Genomic DNA, 6,000 nt, shown 5'->3' on the forward strand with positions numbered 1-6,000 from the left:
TTATCTAATATTTTAAAAGAACTCCATATATCTGTTTTAGCTTTCATTGTTGAGGTTCAATGCATACAATCAATTATTGTTATTTCCATAAATATCTTGCCTTTTGTCTCTGCTGCACATATACTTTGCTCTACAAAATTCTTATCTAGTTTAGTCTTATTATCCCTCAGTAGTTTTGAGTTTATATTCCATAGAGATCATTAATTCGAATATTTTTTAACATTTTTTTGCCTGTTCTGCTATTCATAGCAAAAAAAGTTCAGAGCTACTGCTTCTGCAAGGTGCAGTGTGACTCTTATCAATGAATACTATCTTGACTCAGTAAAGAAAACTGAGTTCACATCCTTTTTACTTCACAGTTCTAAAGGCACTGTTTTACTTTCTTCCTGTACTCAGTATTGCAGAACAGAAATTTCATAGAGCAATGCTTTCCTTTCTTTTTAAGTTGTCTGGTTTTACTAATGCACTATAAATAGATATTTTCTTTATCCAGGTAATTTAAAAATATCACCAGGCTATATATATATATATATATATATATATATATATATATATATATAACATTAAGTTCAGCTGAAACATAATGAACTATTTTGAACAGCAAAGTCAAACTTTATAGTTCAGAAAAACTTTCTTCTATCACATGTCTAATTGCTGTGCAAGCTTTAATTATTTGCTTTATTCTCAGGTAGCTAATTTTCAGCCAATTGAACTTTTATGCTTATATTCTTTCATCTCTTATGATTTGTAGCTTGGAGGAAAACTCTGCTGACAGAATTCTGCATCTGGAAAAGAATAAAGGATTTGCAAATGTTAACATTACTATTATTGTTGTTTATATGTTCATAGTCCTTTAGTAAATAAATATGCTAAGATTTATTTGCCTGGAACTTCCAGATTTATTAAGCATTTCATAGCCATAATTTTATTTGACCAGCATACCAACTTATATTACTCAGTTTAAAAATATGTGTTTATTCATTTGTTGTGAGAAAGTGCAGGCAGATTGGTACATGTGCATGTCAGAGGACAACTCTTAGGAGTCATTCTCTACTGCTACACTGTGAAATCTAGGAACAAAGTGCACATCATCAGAGTTGTGCACAGGAGTCTCTATCTGCTGAACCATCTCTTTGGCTTTGATTTCAATGTCATCATTTTACAGATGGAGAAACCAGCATTCAAAAAAGTTGAGCAATTTTCTCAAAATCACATAGTTAGGTAGTAGCAGGTCTAAGAACAACATTCTGGCATAGGTAGCTAAGTCACTTCTATTTTATCTCCTGAGAGTTTTCCTCCTTTAGAATAGAAAATACATCAAAGAAAGCATTAGTATGGAATTCCAGCTTTAGAGACTTTCACTTTCATGAAGCAACAAATCATTATTTGCCACATTTTTTTTTAAGTTTGGATAGACATGACGGCATTTTCTTTTCTTCAAGCAGATATTCTAATCACTTGAGCTCCTTGAAGCAATATGAAGCTATTGTAATCACCGATGTCCTTGATCCTTCTGGCAATTCTAGTTTCTAAAAATAGAAAACTTGCTTAGGATTCCTCATAAAATAGTACAGTTGAGCCTTTGTGTTTAAAAATCTCCACAATTTGAAAGTAGCTTTATCTGCAAACTTTAATACAAAAAAAGAAAAAAGAAAAGCTTTGGCATACATTTTTGACATGTTTTTAACCTTTCATAATAGCTTTCCTCACACACTAACTGGCAGTTGAACATTTAACTCTCATATTTAGTTTTTCATTTATTGGTATGAATATGGTTATATTTTTAGAATCTAGAAATAGCATATCCTTCACTATCCATTAAGGATTGAAGCATTGCTTATATGAACACTGTTTTGTGAATACTGCATGATGAATTTCTATTTCAAGGCTGCATCTTTGCTCTTGTAGATTTGCAGTGGTACTAGTGAGATACTGAGGCTAAACCTATCCCTGTCTACTTTCTCTACTGTCATGAGAGCTCTGTCAAAACCCAAACCATGCACACCTGTATCCTTTTGCAACATTAGAATGTATTTAAATACAAATAAACTCAGAGATAATTATATTTGAGTGGCAACAATTTGCCAGATAGTTTCACTTTCTTTGGAAACCTGGTTGAGGAAAACACAAGATCTTTTATTCCAATATTATTACTATGTTTATTTCTCATATCACATATCACATAGTATGTATTACAGAATGAATACAGAGGGCTAAAGTGCAAAGTTTCAACAGATTTCAGAAGTAGATCAATAGAAATGTAAATAGAGCCTGTCTTGATGAGATAACACAAACCAACTACAGAGAAACAACTGCTGCTGTTAATCATGCCTCAGAGGGTCACAAGTTTGAGAGTGGAGGTGTGGATCTGATTCTGACTACAGAGGCAAAAGCAAGACCTGGTTCAGAGGAATAAATGGGTAGACAGATGGACATCTGATGTGTCCAGTAAATAATCAGGTCAAGTTTTCCTGATTTAATTTAAAAATGACAATGTGCACTCACACTCTCAATTCAATTATTCCTGGATATACCATGTTCACCATATTGTTATCTTATAGTAGAGAATAGCTTGGCCAAGTAGCCATGACCACTAATCAGTAAAACAAAACAAAACAAAAGTAGCTGCATCTATAGAAATGGTAATGATTCTCCCTAGTAGATGAATAAGGATCACAAAAACATCCTCTGAGATTTAAGATTCATGTATTAATGAAAGTTTTCTGCACCACCCTGCCCTGAGGAGCAAATCACCTTAGCATAGAGTATATGGGAAGTATAGAGTTACCCAAAAGGAAGACTCCAAAGCACAACATCAATGAGGTTATTGTCCATAGTGGGGTAGGATTTTGTAGTGATAAAACTATTTGAAGTCATGTGCAATGTAAATAACCCTTGACCTGACATTAAGTTTCAAACCTGAGATGAATGACTGAGGTGTCTATTTAACATGTCAAAAGCAGTCTTGGCCCCCAGATTCTCACAGCTTCCTTCAATTCCTACCTCACCATTCATGCTGAAGTCTCCAGCCCAAGGTGATGAGCTGCCATTCCCTATATAATCCAGACATTTTGGTTACCTGCCCCTTTTGTACCACTGGATCACCTGACTGCTGCACCTGGTTCCCTTTTCCCACATCTTCCTTTTCCTCCCCTCTTCCATCACATGGATCAGGCTCATGACCTCTCTGGACTCTCCGAAAAGTCTTCAGAGGCATGTTCTGTTAGAGGCTTTGCTTATATACTCTACTTTTTGTTTAGGTTTGTGGAGAAAGTACCATAGATAAGTATAGAAACAAATCATGATATCACAATCCTTGATTTGATTATGTCTTCTTTAGTCTCATGGATATTTCCTTTAGTTATAAGCTTATGCTATAACTATACTATACAGATATGATATTTATTATCTCCTTGAAGGGATCTTGAAACCCCAGTATTTATCTCATATGAGAAATTACCTAGAATTAGATATGCTTTTTTGCATTCCTGAGAAGGATAATCTGGATTATATTAGTTAATATAGGAAGATCTACCCTAAATATTTGTGTGGGGCTGTGGGTATAGGAGGAGATGGGGGAGGGAGAGAGTGCCCACATCCAGCCAGAGTTCTTGTGCTCTGGGGAGGCAGATAGGGGAGGACTGCCGGACACTTAGCACTCGGCCCTGGGTGAGCATCTGGCTGTGTGAAGCCAGTGACCCCACATGGCAGGGTGTGGGCAAGGGGCAGATCCTGGTACCAGGGGCCCAGGGGTGACACTCTTGGCCCCAGAGATACAAGATGAGGGCAGAGGGAGAGAGGTTCCCACACAGGTGAGAGTCCTTAGTCCGGTCAGTGGCTGGAGCTCAGGAAGGCCTTCTGACTGGAGAATGGGCACAGCTCATTAGGAGAAAGCCTATCCCATCGTCCAAGCACAGCAGGCCTTGATGAACAGAGATAGTCTATGGTTTTAGAGCTTTATTGTAGAAAGGCAGGGGGAAAGAGAAAAGGTAGAAGAGAGAGAGACCGCCATGGCCATGTGGAGAGAGGGAGAAAGGGAAAGAGAGAAAGAGTGTTAGAGAGTAAGAAAGGTAAAGGCAGAGAGAGAGAGAGAGAGAGAGAGAGAGAGAGAGAGAGAGAGAGAGAGAGAGAGGTAAAAGCTTAGAGAGTAAGAGGGAGAGAGTAAGGAATGTAAAAGCTTAAGAGAGTGAGGAGGGGCCAAGCAGACCCTTTTATAGAGGGCTGTGTTATTTTGCCATTGCTAGGTAACTGGGAGGAGTCTAGCCTGAAGGTCAGAAGCTTGGGACATTGTGTACATGACTACTAGCCACATGCTTCTCTTGTGGGGGCTGTGAGGGTGGTAACTTCGACAGGAGCCAGGGTCCAGGAGACATGAGGGAACACCTTTTGTCCTATGTAGGTGAAAATTATCACCACTGGGGTTCTATCTCAGCTTGATTGGAGACCAGGCAATTGTACATAACCCATTGCCCCACATATTTGTGGTTCCATTCCATAGGCTAAGGTCCCAGACTGGGTAAAAAGGAAAAACTGTCATGATCTCAAGCATTCATTTCCAACTGCTCCTAATCTGAATGCAGTATTATCAACTGACTCATACTCCTGCCATTATAACTTCGATATTATGATGAAAGTACACTTTAACTATGAGCCAAAATAAACCCTTTCTTTACAAGTTGCTTTTGTTAGGCTATTTTGTCACAGCAACAAGACAAGCAAGTAATGTGATAAGTAAATGATGGAGACGTGTTTATTTGACAAGTGTTGATAGCTTTGGCTGACATGTTCGTGGTTCTATCACACTGTTATGAAGGTAATTGTCAGAGATGACAAGAGTTTTTATAGTCAACATTTTCTTTGACTGATATATACATGTTTTCTATCAAATCTTCAACCACTGAGATTTTCTCTTTCATCTCTTGTATTCTGTTAGTGAAGCTTGCCTCTGCAGTTTCTGTTAAAATTCTTAACTTTTAACTTTCTTTATTGATTTTATTTCTACTTTCAGATCTTGAGCTGTTTTTATTCATTTGCTTCCAAAGTTTGTGTTTTCATAGATTTCTTTAAGGCAGTGGTTCTCAAAGCTTTTTATTGCTGCCACCTTTTAAAATAATTCCTCATCTGTGGTGACCCCCCCAACCTTAAAGTTATTTAGTTGTTATTTCATAACTATAATTGCTACTGTTATGAATGGTAATGTAAATAACTGATTATGAAGCACATCTAACATGAGATCCCCAAAAGGGTTGTCACCAACTGCTTTACAGGATTTACTCAGTCATTTCCTCTTTAAGAATTTCTATATTCATTTTAAAACAATTTATGTTTTTATTATTTATCAAATATTTCTACATACAGATGCCATGTGCTATTGTTAAAAATTATTAAACAGGTACTGTCTTCTTCCAAATAGATGACTTTGAATTCTAACAGCCCAATAGAATTCAGAGAACAAATGAAAGTTAAAACAAAATCATTCACAAGAATTCATTACTCCACATTCTAGCTCTGCCATCAGAATATCATTCTGTCTTTAAAAAGTGTCACATTTTAGAAACATGCTCTACAGCAACCTTATTTATAATAGCCAAAAGCTGGAAATCCAGATGTTCTTCAACAGAGGAATAGATACAGAAAATGTGATACATTTGCATAATGGAGTACTACTCAGCTATTAAAAACAATAAATTTATGAAATTCTTAGGCAAGTGGATGGAACTAGAAAATATCAACCCAATCACAAAAGAACATGCATGGTATGCATTCACTGATAAGTGGATATTAGCTTAGATGCTTGGAACACCCAAGATGAAATTCACAGACCACATGAAGCTCAAGAAGGAAAACTGAAGTGTGGATACTTAAGTCCTTCTTAGTAGGGGGAACAAAACACCCATGGAAGGAGATACAGAGATAAAGTGTGGAGCAGAGACTGAAGGAAATGCCATCCAGAGACTGCCTCACCTGGGGATCCATCCTAAATATAGTCACCCAGACACT

General features: G+C 36.9%; 1 pseudogene; it reads right to left on the reverse strand.

Annotated features, from left to right (window-relative positions):
• LOC110286230 overlaps positions 1-3,217 on the reverse strand; it is a 47,990-nt pseudogene extending 44,773 nt beyond the window's left edge.
• Between the last annotated feature and the right edge of the window lie 2,783 nt (positions 3,218-6,000).

Source organism: Mus caroli, chromosome X, assembly GCF_900094665.2.
Source record: "Mus caroli chromosome X, CAROLI_EIJ_v1.1, whole genome shotgun sequence".
NCBI classification, from domain to species: Eukaryota; Metazoa; Chordata; class Mammalia; order Rodentia; family Muridae; genus Mus; species Mus caroli.